Below are 17,294 nucleotides of genomic sequence, written 5' to 3' on the forward strand. Positions count from 1 at the left end.
GGAGGAGGTGAAACAAAAATGGCAAAAACACTAAAAGGCATCAAAATTGACAAGTTCAAAAACTGCTTTTTTAAAGTATATTTTATTGATTATGTTCTTACAGTAGTTCCAATTTTTCCCTTCTCCCCCCTCTGCCCAGTACCCCCCTTCCCTCCAGCAATCCCACCCCTATTAGTTCATGTCCATGGGTCATGCATATAAGTTCTTTGGCTTCACCCTTTCCCATATTATTCTTAACTTCCCCCTCTCTATTTTGTATCAACCGATTATGCTTCTTAATCCCTGCACCACATCCCCATTTCTCCCCCTTTCCCTCCTAGCTGATAACCTCCAAATGGTCCCCATACTTATGATTCTGTTCCTATTCTGGCTTGCTTAGTTGGATTTTGTTTTTATTTTTTATATTCAGTTGTTGATAGTTGTGAGTTTGCTGTCATTTTAGTGTTCATAGTTTTGATCTTCTTTTTCTTAAGTAAGTCCCTTTGACATTTCATATAATAATGGCTTGGTGATTATGAACTCCTTTAGCTTTACCTTGTCTGGAAAGCACTTCATCTGCCCTTCCATTCCAAATGATAGCCTTGTTGGATAGAGTAGTCCTGGTTGCAGGTTGCCTTTCATTACATGCCAGTCCCTTCTTGCCTGCAAGGTGTCCTCTGAGAAATCAGCTGATAGTCCTATAGACAGCCCCCTGTAGGCAATTCTCTGCCTCTCTCTTGCTGCCCCCAAGACTCTCTCTTTATCTTTCACCTTTGGCATCTCAATCTTGATGCGTCCTGGTGTGGTCCCTTCTGGGTCCAGCTCACCCGGGACCCTCTGTGCTTCTCAGACCTGTATGTCCATCTCCTTCACAAAATTTGGGAAGTTTTCCCCATTTTTTTCAATTCATGCTTCCTCATTCTGCTCTGGTTGACTGTTTTTTTCTTCCTTATGTTCCATATCATTGATTTGAACCCCGGTTTCCTTCCCTTCACCATTGGTTTTGTGTGGATTTTTCTTCGTTTCACTTAGCACAGCCTCCACTTCTTCTCTTTTGCATTGGCTGCACTCAAGCATATCTGTGGAGCCTGTGAGCATCTTTATCACCAGTGTTTTGAGTTCTGCATCTGTTAGGTTGTCTATATCCTCATTTGTTAGGTTGGCTATCTCCTCGTCGCTTAGTTCTCCCACTGGAATCTTGATCCATTTCCCCTTTTGGGCCATACTTCTCTGTCTCCTCATTCTGACAGGCTCCTGTGTTTGTTTGCCTCCACGTCCTGGGTAGAGCTGTTGCTCCTGTTACGTTGTAAGAGGCAGAGCCTTAGGGATTCGTCAGTACAGGGTGACCTGTTTCACCACATTGTGGTGCTGTATGTGGGGAATCGGTCCAAGAGGGAACAATGCCGCATTCCCAACATTCTCCCCTTTTCCAGGCACTTCTCCCACTTCCACACTGGACTGGTGCCCCTCTAGCTGCGGCCCTGGCCGTCATTCCCAGAGTGGGCGGGTCTGCAGACATTCTAGGACTGTGGGGGCCCTTTAAACAAGCAGACTCTGCTAAGAGACCAGCAGTTTCTGCCTCTACCCCAACCCCTACTGGTCTGCACAATCAGAAGCAATAAAGCTTGATTTTCCCCAATGCTGGGACCATGAGCTGCTAGGTCCAGTAAAAAGCTGGGAATGCTCCCCAGGTGTTCCTCCTGACTTTAAAACATGTGACTGTGCTTTCTGCTGACCTGTCACTGCCGCCGCTGCTGCCACCACCACACTGTGTCCTCTCTGCCCCAGCACTGCCCCTCCTACCTGTCTGGATGAGTATTCCTTCTTTATATCTTTGTTTGCTGGACTTCCATGCAGTTGATTTTCTGGAACTTCTGGTTGTTTCTAATTTTGAGGTAGTTGTACTCCTTCTTAGTTGTGGAGGGAGATGCAGCATGTCTGTCTACACCTCCATCTTGGCCAGAAGTCCCATCAATACTCTCAAAAACTGCTTTGAGCAGTGAAAAAAATGTCTTGATAGGTGTATTACAACAAATGGAGAAGACTTTGAAGGTGACTGAAGTTTAAACATGTAAGAATAAAAACACAGTTTTTAATAAATAACTTCCAGGTTTTCAGGTTCTCCCTCATATAGTATCAAAGGTATTTCCATATATAAACATTAAACAATAAAACATTAAAATAATGAATATCATTTTCAATAACATAAAAATACGAAATACGTAGAAAAGATATGAAAGACCTGTGTAATAAAAACTACAAAATAAATACCAGAGAAATGAAGGAAGACAAAAATAAATAAAGAGCTATAAATTGTTCATGGCTCAGAAGACACACTATTTTTCAGAAACCTATACTGACTTTTCAATATAGAAATCTATAAGAGACTTTTTCCTAGAAATTGACAAATTTGTTTTTTATATATATAAAGGCAAAGAACCTATAATAATTATAGTTATAATTTTCAAAAAATAAACAAAGGTAAAAGTTTGACAGTACCTGATTTGTTATAAAGCTAAGTAATCAATACAGTGAAGTATTATCACTGTTGGCAGGGCAAGTTTCCTCCTACCCCTCTTGGTGGGTTTTTTTTGTTTGTTTGTTTGTTTGTTTGTTTTTGCTGGCCTAATAATTAAATTGACACAAGACAGAGTAATGAAAGAAAAAAACATTTTGTATGTATGGAAGCTTCATAAATATGAGATCTAAGGAGTGACCAGAACAGTCTGTTTAATAGCTTTCAGAAAAGAAACAATAAGTTTGTGCAAAACCGACAAGACAAAGAAACTTAGGGTTGGGTTCTATTTTCTGAAGAAACTAAGAAGAGTTTGTTTACACAGCCACTGGGCCCAGAATTTCCTATCTCTTGACACTAGTAATGTCTCTCTACCTCCTGGTTCAGGAAGCGCACCTTTCACATGGGAGATGGGGACAGAGAAGGGTCACAGTGTCCTTCCTGCCTCACCTGTTTTTCAAGTAACTAAAATAATCGATATACCAATTTGGTGTATTTAGGGAGGCCTCTCCTGAGCCCCATCATTATCAAGAAAGACAAATAAATTATTGTAATGAAACAGAGAAGCTATAAATAATTTCATACATATATTAACAACTGATTTTTGAGAATGGTTCAAAGGAAATTTACTAGAGAAAGTATAGTCTTTTCAAAAAATTGTACATCAATTGGTGGTAGGTCAATTGGATATAAATATGCAAAATTAATGAATGTGAATTCTAATCCATACCATGTACCAAAAGAAAATTTAACTAAAAATGTATCATATACCTAAATGTAAAACCTACAGTTGTAAAATTTCTAGAAGAAAACATAAGAAAACCTTTTTGTTCTTGGTTTATACAGAGATTTCTGATACAACAAAACCATGATTCATGAAAGAAAAAAGAACAATAAATTGGATTTTAGCAAAATCAAAAACATTTTTTGAAAGATATTGTTAAAAGAAAAAAAGACATGGACTTGGGGAAAATATTTATGAAGCGTATATTTAATGCATCTAATTATAAAGCATGCATCTAATATAGTCTTATATTGAGAATGTGTAAATGACTCTCAAAACTCAATAATAATAATAATAAAAAGAACCTCATAAGAAAATGAGCAAAAGACCTGAATAAACACTACCAACAAAGATAGATGGATAGTGAAGAAACACAAGAGAAGACACTTTATGTCATTAGTCATTAGTGAAATGCAACTAAAAACCACAATGAGATAACCACCTATTAGAATAGCTAAAACCAAAAAGACTGAACATACTAAGAGGTGGCAAGGACTCGCAGGAACTAGAACTCTCATACACTGTTGTTGATAGTGTAAGACGGGATAACCTACCACGTGATTCAGCCATTCTGCCCCTAAGCACTTATCTAAGAGAAAAGTTGTACATCAGCTTACGACAAACGTTCATAAAAATGAAAACAACCTAAATGTCTATCAACATATGAACAGATAACAAGACCACGTAAGTATGCTGAATAAAGGAGCTAGATAATAAGCGTATGCTCTGTATGGGTTCCCACATATAAAAGTCTAGACAATGTGTGCTGCTACACTCATATAGTGATAGAACAATAGCAGAGAGCAGCTGTGAGGTGGGATGACAGTTACCAAGGGGCACAGAGAAATATGATGGACACGTTCATTATTTTGACTGTGCTGATGTTAATGGCATTTATAGATGTCAAAAGCTATCAAATTGTATATTCACATTTGTGCTATTTATTGCGTGTTAATTAAAACTTTAAAATATTATAAACAAAGCTATATACAAAAGATAAAATCAGATAAAATTTTGCAATGTATTTGATAGACTATGGACTACTTTTTATTTACAAATGTTTTAGAAATTATATTCTCCAAAGAGGACACACAGATGGCCAATAGACATATGAAAAGATGCTCCACATCACTAACATCAGAGAGATGCACATTAAAACCACAATGGGATACCACCTCACACCAGTCAGAATGTCTGTCATGGACAAATCAACAAACAAGAGTGCTGGCAAGGATCCAGAGAAAAGAGAACCCTCGTGCCCTGCTGGTGGGAATGCAGACTGGTGCAGCCACAGTGCAAAGGAGTGTGGAGTTTCCTCAAAAAATTAAAAATGGAAGTGCCTTATGACCAGCAATTCCACTTCTGGGAACATATCAGAATAAACCTGAAACATTAATTTAAAAGAATCTACGTGCCCTGACTGGTGTGGCTCAGTGGATTGGGTATCATTCCACAAAGCAAAAGGTTGCTGGTTTGATACCTAGTCAGGACATGTGCCTGGGTTTTGGGCCAGGTCCCCATTTGGGGGCATGCAAGAGGCACCAATCCATGTTTCTCTCATACATCGATGTTTCTCTCCCTTTCTCAATAAATAAATACAATCTTTTAAAAAAGGAATATATGCACCCTTATGTTCACTGCAGCATTATTTACAATAGTCAAGATTTGAAAGCAGCCCCAGTGGCCCATCAGTAGATGAGTGGATAAAAAAAGCTGTAGTACATTTACACAATGGAATACTACTCAGCCATAAAACAAGGAGGAAATCTTACCTTTTGCAACAGTATCAATGCACCTGGAGGGTATTATGCTGAGTGAAATAAGTCAGTCAGAGAAAGATAAGTACCACATGATTTCACTCATATATGGAATCTAATGAACAAAATAAACAATAGACTCATACATACAGAGAACAGACTGACAGCTGTCAGAGGGGAGAGGGGTTGGGGAGCTGGGGGGAAAAGGTGAAAGGATTAAGCAAAAAAATAAACTCACAGACACAGACAACAGTATGGTAGTTACCGGAGGGATGGGGGTGGGGCAGTAGGAGGCGTAAAGGTGGGATCAACGGTGACGGAAGGAGACTTGACTTGGGGTGGTGAACACACAATACAATACACAGACGATGTGTTATAGAATTGTACACCTGAAACTTGTATAATTTTTTAACCAGTGTCACCCCAATAAATCAATTTTAAAAAGGAAATTATATTGGCAACACTTCTGTGAAACTTAATGATTGTCTAAAGAAAATAAACAGGTGGTTCTCAAATAATCAAACAAAAACTAACAGCTGGTGCAAAGATATCATCACTTATAAAGATATGCAAATTAAATAACTAATAAAATATTATAGTTTACTTATTAATCTGGTAAAAGTTTGAAACTTTGACATACCCAAGTTTGCCTAGGATCTGAAATAAAACATTCTCTCATGCACTGTTGCAAGAAATCTGTTCATAAAACATTATGGATTATTAAGACCATATCTATTAAAATTTAAAATTCACCAGCATAAACCCAATGATATTGTAGGGACTTGCTCAGTGCATATACTGGCAAATATGTGTTGTGTATAACAATATTTTATATGAGAAAACAATCAAATTATTAAATAAAAAAACAGCCTGTATGTTTATCAGCAGAAAGTTATCTAAATGATAGTATTACATAATTTTCAAAAGAAAGATGGTGATGTGAATACACTGATATAGAAAGAGCATGGAATTTATATCATTGAGTGAAATGAGCAAGGTGTAGAACATTGCATATATAAATGATTCGATTTGTGGAAAATTTTAAAGCTTTTACACATACATACACCCCACCACATGACCCTGTGCATAAGAATCTTCACAAAGGACACCTGCCCCCCAAATTTCAGTGGTTAACTGGGAGAAAGGTTAACTCTATAATCCTGTGATGTATAGTTTCATTCCTTTGCCATTTTTTAAAACCAGTTTTATTACTACTATTGTAAAATCAATAAAACTGAATACTTGAAACATAAGGTCAATTCAAACCAAACTTCAGGTAGTTGAATTAAAATATTGTTGCGCTTGATATTTTAGATTATGAAAATAAAACATCTAGGTAGCATGCAGAATATTTCCTGAACTTGTTTAATGTGACATTTTATTGTGGCTCCAGCTTTAAGATGATATCCTGAGGGAGGTATGACTGTTTAGCTATTTCCCTGGTGTAAACAAAAGACTTTGGTATGAGTGGAAGCCCCAGCTCTGTCCCTCACAAGCCAGAGGACCTTCAACAAATTAGGACCTCTCAGACCACAGGAGTCTCACCTGCAAAATGAGAACAATAATATTAGTCACAGGAGTATACCAAGATTGTATAAAAAGGATGAATTTTTTTTCCTGAAATTATAGGTCCAGTTCTTCCTTTTTGCCAAGGACCTTTTATTCAAAATTTCAGAGACACTTGATATCTAAGGTGATGCCCTTCTTCATTGACTAGAGTTCTGGCTGCTGGTTCAGAGGTGGGCTTTGGGGATCCATCAGACAAATGCATTCAATCAACAGGTCAGATGCGAGATGCTCCTGGTTGTCTTGGTAATTTGGGAGGATAGTCCTGGACAAACATTCCTATCTTTTATTCTCTGAGTTGTCTTGTGGAAGAGGGCACGGAGCGGTTTGGTCAGTGGTTGTGTGTATGCTTTTTCTCTGGGTAATTACTGATCTTTCTTTTCTGGATCACTGAACTTGCCAGGAAATCTCGCCCTTTCATGAGAGACCAGTTGTTAGATGGTTTATACCAGTCATATCCGTACATACAAAATAGAATAAACTTTACACATGCTTGGGCTTGAGTGATGAAATTACTCGTGTCATGATGTGGAAAAGTAAACAAGAAAGAATCATGGAATCTGAAAGGAAAATGCCATTAGAAGTTTTCCAGCCAAGTCCCAAGAGAAAGATGTTGGTAACCCATCATTCAGGTTTGCCGTATAGTTGGAGACCATGCAGCAAGCCCTCCAGTCTTTTGACCTGATAGATACAATGGGACCAGCTAGATATACCTCTCCTTGGAGGTATTTGCACAAACAGTAACAATGCACTTGTACAACTTATTAGGATGTAGTATTCACTAAGCACTTTTTCCTGATTTTTTTTTTTTTTAAGACAGGAAAAGGAAGATTGTCTCTGTGTGAGAGTGGGAAAGTAAAGGGGACAGAGCAGAAGGCTCTTCTGAGTTCTGGTCTCGGTGACAATGTCTTCCAAGACATGGGGGCTTTAGGAATGCAACGAAGTACTGACTTCTTTAATCTGCTTGGAGAGAATTTCTGTATTTTGAGAACAAAGAAAACCAAGTGTAGGCTACAAATCTGAGAACAAATCAAGAACTATATCTCAAAGAAAACCCCCAGGGGCCGCTTCACCCACCAGGCAGAAAATCTGAGCAGTTCTCTGATAAGAGTCCCCCAAATTGCCACAGAGGTTAATGCATTCCTGATGGTGTTCTGTGGAAAAGGAGATGATTATCCAATGTGTCATGCCACAGGCATGACTTCTGCCGGTCACCTCACTGCCCCGATCGGGCGAGAGGTGCTGGTCGGAATCCCAGATCTTTCCCACCAAGCGCAGAATTTCCCCTGGGTTTGCTGGGCATGTCTTAATTCCTGCTAACTGATGGTAATTTTGACCTGTGAGTTAACAGGAACTGCCCTTCAAATTTCTTCTGGCCTTCATGCAATCTATTAAGGCACTTAAGCATCTGCCTTCTACATAAAACATCCCTATTTTAAAAAAAACAAAAAAAACTTTCAAGTAAAAAAATGACAGGGTTAATTATTCTGAAATATGCTGTTTACAGCACAAACTCCATAAAACAGAATACGTGATTTAGCACACCATCCAGGACAGCACTGCTTTTCATTTCTGCACAATCAGGAACCAGATCTCTGTCACTCACTCCCCTACGTGTGCTGGAAACGGTTTTATGTTCCATCTTACTTTAAATTATACACATCAAGATCAAAATGGGACACAGTCTACTTTGTTGCCAAAACCTGCTAGGTTAGATCATCTATTAAACTCTATTTATTTTTTATGACAAACAAAAAAAATGACACAGCAGCTACTGAATACCCGCTAATGAAGACCAAATGCCTCTCGGGGTCCCCTTCACATTGCACTCATTTGTTCGGGAGTCCAGTTAACTTCCTCTTTGATGCTCTGCCTCCCAAAAGTAATCCTGAAATGAAGCTGCTTTTCATAAGCTACCGGGACTGAGCTGGTTACCGTCTGCCCTCATGTTCTGACTCTGGGGTCAAAAGTTTGATTTTGTATTGACATGCAAAAGGAAAAAAATCTCACACACCATTGAAGCTCTTTGTCTTAGGGGCCAAAGGCACAAAATGAAGCGTCAGCCCTAAGGTTGCCAGAGTCATCTTTGCATTCAAGAACAGTTCTTGAAAGTGTTACAGTTGAAAACATGGATAGAAATAACCAAGGTAAGGACAGGATTTCCTAAGAGTCATCATCAGGGTTCAAAGGGGGCATTTGAAGTTCATTTGTTCAATTCAGATTTTGACAACATCGCGGAGTTTTATATATTATGTATATTTGTATGTTTATTTGGAAATCTTTCTAAATTCTATTTAAAACCATTTCTCACATGCCATGTTCTGAAGAACATGCCCAGAGCAGGCCTTTGAAGGGCAAATCCCAGGAGGCACTGGTAGCACCCCCTTGTCTAGTTGCCTCTGGGACTGGGGTTTCCCAAGGTGGACAGATGGTAAAGTGGTAACGTTCTGCCTCTTCCGTGGGGATAGAGAGGAAAGGCTACCTAGGGCCGTGGTCCTTGGTTAGTCCAGACTCTGGTCAGTGTGCCAAGTGGGAAGGAAAGCTCAGACAGACCGCTTTTCTTTCCAGAGGCCTGGGAGATGCAATGATACAAAAGCGGAGCAAGTTTTTCAAATCAGCTCTTTTGCCTTGTTCTCCGGATACTTGTCTGTTTGTCTGTTGGTCTGCGGCTTTTGTTGATGATAAATGTTTTATTCTTTCTCTCTGTCTTCCTGGGTCTTTAAATAAGAAGTTATGAGCGTGGCACCCAGTTGCCATTTGGATCTGGAAATTCACGATGCTCCTTTAATTCTGTCTCTCTCATTTCATTGGAGGTCTCTGTGTTTTCAGTAGACTCTTTGATGCTGGGGTTATCTAGGCAAAAACTTGGTGCATCTCATCTTCTGAAGGTGGCAAGTGAATCTTGAGATAAAAGTGTGGAGAAGGAAAAAATCCGTAGTTCTCAGAGAGGCAAGTGGTGTGCCAACATTTTCTTACCCTAAGTGAAAATACAAAAAAATGTTTTTGCGCTTATTCCATGGGCCTGGGGTGCTTGTGTGTGTGTGTTGTAGTACAAGATGGGCGGAAAGCATGAAGAACATGAAGTGTTTCCATAGGCTTGGAATATACCGGCTTCAAGTGAATATTCAGGGAACGACCTTTTCTCATCTGCTTTATGGTGCAGCGTATGTATGCTAAAATAATTCCCGCACTAAACTTTTTCATGCATTGCTGACTACGGCCTCCTGTCTCCCAGCTTACCCTTCCCACCAGGTGAGCTGAATAGTAACGTCTGAGGAAGAGCAGGTGAGATCGACGGCCATGCTTCCTTCACGTGACCCCATGTTAAGGTAGCTTAATTAGCCAGATCCTGCTCTTCACTTGAATCCACTGTGTTCAGGACCAATAGAATTTTTTTTTTTTAATCTTTGGCAGACAGATGTATTTGCCAGATAAGTTATAGGATGCCCAATTAAATTTGAATTTCAGAAAAACAATAAATAATTTTTTAGTATAAGTGTGTTCTGAATATTGCGTGTGATATATTTATACTAAAGATAATTATAGTTTATGTGAATTTCAAATTTAATTGAGTACCCTGTATTTTTTGATTCTTGTTGTCAAATTTGATGACTCAATCGATGATAGAGCTCTGCATTTGTAAGCCACCTTTAAATACCAGTAAAAAAGAAACCAGGAAACTAGGTTTACCTGCCTTACCTTCTCCATATCTGGCAAAGACCCTGCCTATATTCTGTAGGAAGAAAAACGGGTCTGGGACAAAATGGCACACACACGTTATAGTCATTTAGTCCTTGTATAAATTCTGCATATGATGTCTATGTTGATTCATTACCTAAGACTAAGGGGACCTTATTGACAATCTATTTCTATTAAAAATAAGATATTTATAATTAGAATTTTTTATTACCTTCAAACTATTTCTAGTCATACTTCGATTTAATGTTAAAATCATATTGAAAATTGATTTTGTCTTTTAATCTCTTAAGCTCAGAAAAGTCAAACTAACTTCAATGAAAAGATCAACTGGTGCATGCCCTGAGACCGTCATTAAAGCGATTCTCCATAGGTCTCTGTCATATCCGGGAAAGGGCGTGACCTCTTGTATTGACAGCACATGATTAGAGTACCGGATCATAACGGTTATACAATGTCTTTTTCTGAGCAAAACCTAAACTGAGATCACAGTGACTATTTGTGAAGTTCTAACAACAATTGAGTAGTTATGCTTCACAGATACTGTGTTTTTTTATGAATTGGAGGTCTGTGGCAGCCCCCCTGCCCCATCTAGCCAGTCTGCCGGTGCCATTTTTCCATCAGGCTGAGATGATCATTAGCATATTTTAGCATAAAGCATTTTTAAAAATAAGCTGTGTACATTACTTTTTTTAGATGTAATGCTGTCAAGCACTTAACAGACTACTGTAAATGTAAAGATAACTTTTGTCTGCACTGGGAAATCAAGAAACTGCAGACTTGCTGCGCTGTAATATTTGCTTTATTGCAGTGGTCTGGATCCAACTCCGCAATATCTCTGAGGTATGTCTGTAACTCAATGCATCATACTGGAAAATCACACATTATAGCATTTACATATTTGTGCTTCAATTTAATCCAGAATTAATCACAGTTCTAAAACACTCCTTGTGGGCGAAGGTGGTTCAAAGGTACAAACTTCCTGTTATAAGTCCCGGGGATGGAGAGTACAGCATGGTGACCATAGTTAACAATACTGTGCTGTATGTTTGCAAGTTGTTAACTGGATAAGCTCTTCAGAGTCAAATGGTAGTCATGTTTAACAAGGTCACAGGCCTGCTCAGCAAAGGGTGCCACAACAGCAAATCCTCCAGCTTTATCCATTCAGATGGTGCACGAGATAAGTTAGTGATGTGCTTCTTCACGTTACAGAGCAAAAGGGGGTTCTTCCGCGTGGCACCTTGGTGTAAAACCCAACAACTAGTGTTGAGGAAAACAGTCTTTATTTACAGTATTCCAACCTGGGGAGGACAGTGAGCACTTCAGCTCAGAGCCCTGTTCTCCCACGGGACCCAGCACGTCCCTTGCTCCCCAAAAGGCTAGAAGCCAAAAACATGCCCAGAAGTTCTCCATCCCTTATCTGTCAGCTTTCTCCTTCAGGATCTGGGGTACGATGTCATCAACTTCCATCTACCAGTCCAGGAATACATGTCCCATGTTGCACTGGATCACACATGGTTCTTCCTTTGCCCTTTCAAAGCCTCATGGTATTCTCCCTTCTCAAAACCGCGTGGAGAACTTAGCTAAAATGTCCGCTGCCTATTTTTAACCCCCTGAGTGCGTCCTCTGACGCAGTGGGTGCGGTATCCAGTTCTGACCATTCACAGAACCCCGCACAGGCCCTGTGTGCTTTCTGTACCATTCCCAGGTCCAAAAGCCCTCCCATCTTCTTGGGGCCTTGGAAGTATCAAAGCCATTTGTTAACAAAGACACTAGCCACTAGCCACAGGCATGTGAAGGCATCCTGAAAGCTGCTTCCTTTTCCCCATCCCCCAACCTGCAGGCTCTGGGGATTTTTGGACACCCCTACTCTGTAACATTCAGACTAGGTCAAAAAGAAGCTTAAGTCAGAAGTTTTATACCAAATTAACTTTCTGAAGTATACTTACCATTTCAATAAAATGCACAGATTTTAAGGGTGGAGTTTTGAGACAGGACAGTAAGAAGCTAGGAAAATTCCTTGGCAAGTGGAATCGGCAAACTTAACACAGACAGCTAAACACAATGGCTGAGCAATTTACAGCCAGGGGCAGATGGTCACCAGGACGGAAGGCCTTAGCGCCTGGCAGGGGCAAAGCTGGTAATGGGGGACTCAAATGTTGGAAAATTTTAGTTTCAGGTAACAGCTAATAAACTTAGTAACCAATGTATGTAAAAAGCTACTGTTTCAGGAACTGGAGGTATGACCCACCTTGACTCCAGGGGACCATAAATAGTTCCACCTTTGTGCCTCGGGAGGACTGCAGGCAATCAGTCATTGTACTCTGGGCTGACAGCCACCCAGGGCCCAAAGACCACACCCAGGACACAAAGACCACAGCCCAGGGCACAAGGACCACCACCCAGGACACAGAAGAAAGAATACAGCTTTATCTGATTAACCTTTTCCCTGAATTCCAAACCCCTTACCTACGCTTCTCCTTATAAAAAGGGCTCGTTTATAATGGAATTGACGACAGTCTGTTAGGGTACAAATCTGCTCTCTTCTCAGATTGCAGCCCATCTGAATAAAGCGCCCATAAAGATTAAAAAAAACAAAAGAAAGTTGTTAATGGAGTAGAACTGAAAAGTTCTCATCACAAGAAAAAAATTGTAACTACATGAGGCAATAGATATTCACTAAATTTATTGTGGTAATTATTTCACAATATATACATATATCAAATCATTATGTTCACCTAAAACTATACAATGTTATATGTCAATTGTATTTCAATTTTTAAACAAAAGACATTTTTTTAAAAAAAGAAGAAAATTCTGTAGATTTCAGTTCCTTCACAAGGGAAAGATAAATGGATGCAAGCCTTCCCAATTTAAATATGAAAAACGGAGCAACTCTTACAAAGAGCTGAGCAGTAAACAGGGCTGAAGTTATAACCTGTCACTTCTTCCTGGGCAGCCGCGTCACTGCCTCTGCCAGCAGAACTACAGCGACAGGGTGGGTGAGCGACACAGCGCCTCTGGTGCCAGCTCGATGAGGCCCCCCTGGGCGCAGCTGCTGTGTCCAGACGCTGCCCGGGAGGAAGATGGGGAATGAGGACCACGCTGTCCTTAAATTAGGGGGCACCTGTGGAATCTGTGGCCAGAGATATCAAATTCCTCTTCCTGGAGGAAAAGTTATTTGAGAGCTCAAGTCTCCTAGCTTTCTTTTTCCTCTGTTCATGCTGTTTTTTTCTTTTTTAGTATGTGTGTGTTAAAAAGCTCATGACATATCTACCCTTCTAAAAAATGTTTCAGTGTATCATACAGCATTATTAACTGTAAGCATAATGTCACAGAGAGGATCTCTAGAACTTTCTTTTATTTTTCATAACTGAAACTTTATTACCTATTGAACAGCAGTAATCCCCGGTTTCCCTTTCCTCCCAGGCTCTGGCAACCACCATTCTACTTTCTGCTTTGATGAACTTGGCCTCTATAGTATAGTTACCTCTAATCAGTGGAATGATGCAGTATTTGTCCTTCTATGACTGGCTTATTTCAATTAGTGCAATATATCCCAGGCTCATCTATGTTGTAGCATGACAGGATGTCTTTTTTTTATGGCCGAATAATATTCCATTATATGTATACACCATATTTTCTTTATGCATTCATCCATTAACATACATTTTAGGCTGTTCCACCTCTTGGCAATTGTGAATAATATTACAGTGAACATGGGCGTGTAGATATCTCTTTAAGATGGTTATTTCAATTCTTTTGGATAAATACATAGACGTGGAATTGATGGGACATGTGGCAGGTCCGTTTTTTGAGGAACCACCATGTTGTCTTCCATGACTAGCTGCACGCTTGATCCCCACTAGCAGCTCACAAGCATCCTTGCCAACCCTTGTTATTTTCTGAGTTTTTGATAATGACTATCCTAACAAATGTGGGGGCGTATCAATCACATTGTAGTTTTAATTTGCATTTTCCTGATGATTAGTTGAGCATCTTTTTATATACTGTGTCTTCTTTGGAGAAATGTCCACTTAAGTCCTTTGGCATTTTTTAAAATCATATACTTTGGTTCTTTATTTTTGTTATTGGGTTGTAGAAATTCCTTATGTATTTTGGATATTAACTTCTTATCAGATATATGATATTGAAATATTGTCTCCCATTCTATAGTTTTCCGGTTCACTCTGTTGATTGTTTCTATTGCATGGGTTTATTTCTGGCATATCTATCCTGTCCAAGTTCTTGTTCTGAATCAAAAAGCATGAGACCTTTAACTTTGTTCTTCTCATTCAAAATATTTTGGACTGTTATGAGTTCTCTGTGGTTTCATATAAATTTTAGGATTGTTTATATGTTTCTGTAAAAAAATGCCATTGGCATTTTGCTAGAGATTACATGGAATCTGTATATTGCTTTAGGTATTAGAGACATTTAAGCAATATTAACTTTCAATTCATAAATACAGGATTTTTTAAAAATTTGTGTTTTCTCTAATTTCAACAATGTTTTCTGGTTTTTAGTGTACTGCTCTTTTGTCTTCTTGGTTATATTTATTACTAAGTATTTTATTTTATTTGTTATGCTATTGTAATTGAGATTTTAAAGAGATTTTTAAAAGATTTTTGGACTGTTTAGTGCTAGTGAATAGAAATTCAACCAATTTTATATGTTGAAACTTTACTGAATTAACGTATTAGTTTTAACAGTGTTTTTGTGAACTCTTTTAGGATTTTCTACTTCTAAAATTATGTTGTCTGCAAGTAGACTTCTCCTTTTTGAACTTCGATGCCTTTATTTCTTTATCTTGCCTAATATCTTTGGCTAGAACTTCTAGCATTAGGTTGAATTGAAGTGGTGAGAGTGGGCATTCTTGCCTTGTTCCTGACCTTAGAAAAAAAGCTTTCACTTTTTCTCCAATTGGTATAATGTTAGCTGTGGACATTTTATATATGGCCTTTATTATATTAAAGTATTTTTTTCTATTCTTAGTTTGTTTGGCATTTATCAGGCAATGATGTTGAATTTTGTCAAATGGGTTTTCTGCACCTATTGAGATGTGATCTTTTGTTCTATTAATACGGTATATCACACTGACTGATTTTCATGTATTAAGCTATTCTTGAATCCCAAAAATAAATCTCATTTAGTCATGGTATATGATTCTTTTAGTGTGCTGCTGAATTGGATTTGGTAGTATTTTGTTGAGGATGTTTGAATCTATATTCGTTAGAGATGTTGGTCTGTACTTCTATTTTCTTGCAGCATTTTTTTTTTTCTGACTTTAGTATTAAGATAATGCTGACCTCTTAAAATGAGTTTGGAAGTTTTACCTCCTCTTCAATTTTTTTGAGAGTTTGAAAGGATGGTTGTTATTTCTTTTTTAATGTTTGGTAGCATACACCAGTAAAACCATCAGGTCCTGGGCTTTTGTTGTTGCCGTTAGGAAGTTTTTGATTACTAATTCAGACTTTTTACTAGTTACAGATATGTTCAAATTTTTTATTTTTCATGATTCAGTCCTGGTAGACTATTTGTTTTTAGAAATTTATCCATTTCTTCTAAGTTATCCAATTTATCTACATACAATTACAGATGGGAAAAAAATAATAAAGATAAGGGAAGAAATAAAAAAATTGGAGAATAGAAAGGATCAGCAAAAGTAAAGAACTTTAGCTAGACTAACAATGGAAAAAAGAGAGAAGACCTCAACAAATAAAATTAGAAATGAAAGATGAGATATTGCAACCGATGCCACAAAAATTTAAAAAATAGATAAGGCTCCTAGTTTTAATAGCTTGATTAGTTCTCCCTCACCTCCATGACACACACATATATTATGTAGTTGAAAGGATTTTCTCCCTGCAATCATAGACCAGGTAAGGAGGTTGATAGTGGGCACCACTCTATTTAACAAGGAATGAAGTCCTTTGTTTGGGGAGACAGGAAAACCTCATTGGAACCCTGCTAAGTTGGAAGTAATGATGACTTGGGCAAGATTCAAGGAGATTTCAATAAATATATTTATCCTATTCTACAGTAATCCTTATACAATCAAGGCTAAGTAAATTAAAAGACAGACTTCTACTGGAATGAAGGACCAACTATTCATCAGTTCAGTCCTGGGACCTGTCTCCTTTGCTTTGTTTAATTTCTGTTTCCTAATTCATGATTCCCGATTGGAAGGTTTAAAGATGTACTAATCTTCTACAAAAGTTTCAGTGGTGAAGCTAGGAGTCAAGCCTGCCTGGCTCCACAAAAGCAGTCACATTATACATGAATTTGAAGAGGCAAATCTGAAATAGTGAGTACAAAATATTATTTAATGTCATGCTTTATGCCAAAATAAAGTGTACAGATCTCAACATTTTTAAAACTTGCAAAATTTTAAAATTGATGGCCAAAGCGCAACTGTAAGTTTTATGCCATTGCCACATAGTAGTGTAGCTTTGGCTGTTAAAAGAAAAAAAAAAATCCACCATTTTTATTAGTATTTCATGAAGGATGTTGCAATTGACATGCATCAGTACTGAGCAATTTTGGTAACCATTATGTTGGTCTTAATATCTATAATTATTATAATTTATTATCTAATATGCACTGTTATTATTAATATAATCCTGAAAAAATATTTCCTTTAACAATGTCATACAAACATTCACGATTTTGTAGTGCCTGAGTTGCAGCTGAAAATTGCACCTGGAGATTTCTAACTTTTAGAAACATATTAGATGTGATAAAACACTATGAAGTAGGTCAAACTACCCAAATGTGCTGTGTTGTTAATTTTGGAAAGAGTACTAAGAAACATTAGAGACATCGCTGAGGAAATAAAAACCAGTCTTAAAGCAAAAATATGTAATAGCAGTTAAAAGAGTGTATGGTCCCCAAATTTAATTTGTTCCTCCTCTCCATTTTTCCATTTATTCCTAAGAGAAAATTAGTCTCAAATAATGCGAGGTTTTCAGGAATGCATCTCTTGCAGAAAGTGCAA

Source organism: Furipterus horrens, unplaced genomic scaffold, assembly GCF_987537825.1.
Source record: "Furipterus horrens unplaced genomic scaffold, mFurHor1.1.pri manual_scaffold_11, whole genome shotgun sequence".
In the NCBI taxonomy this organism is placed as follows: Eukaryota; Metazoa; Chordata; class Mammalia; order Chiroptera; family Furipteridae; genus Furipterus; species Furipterus horrens.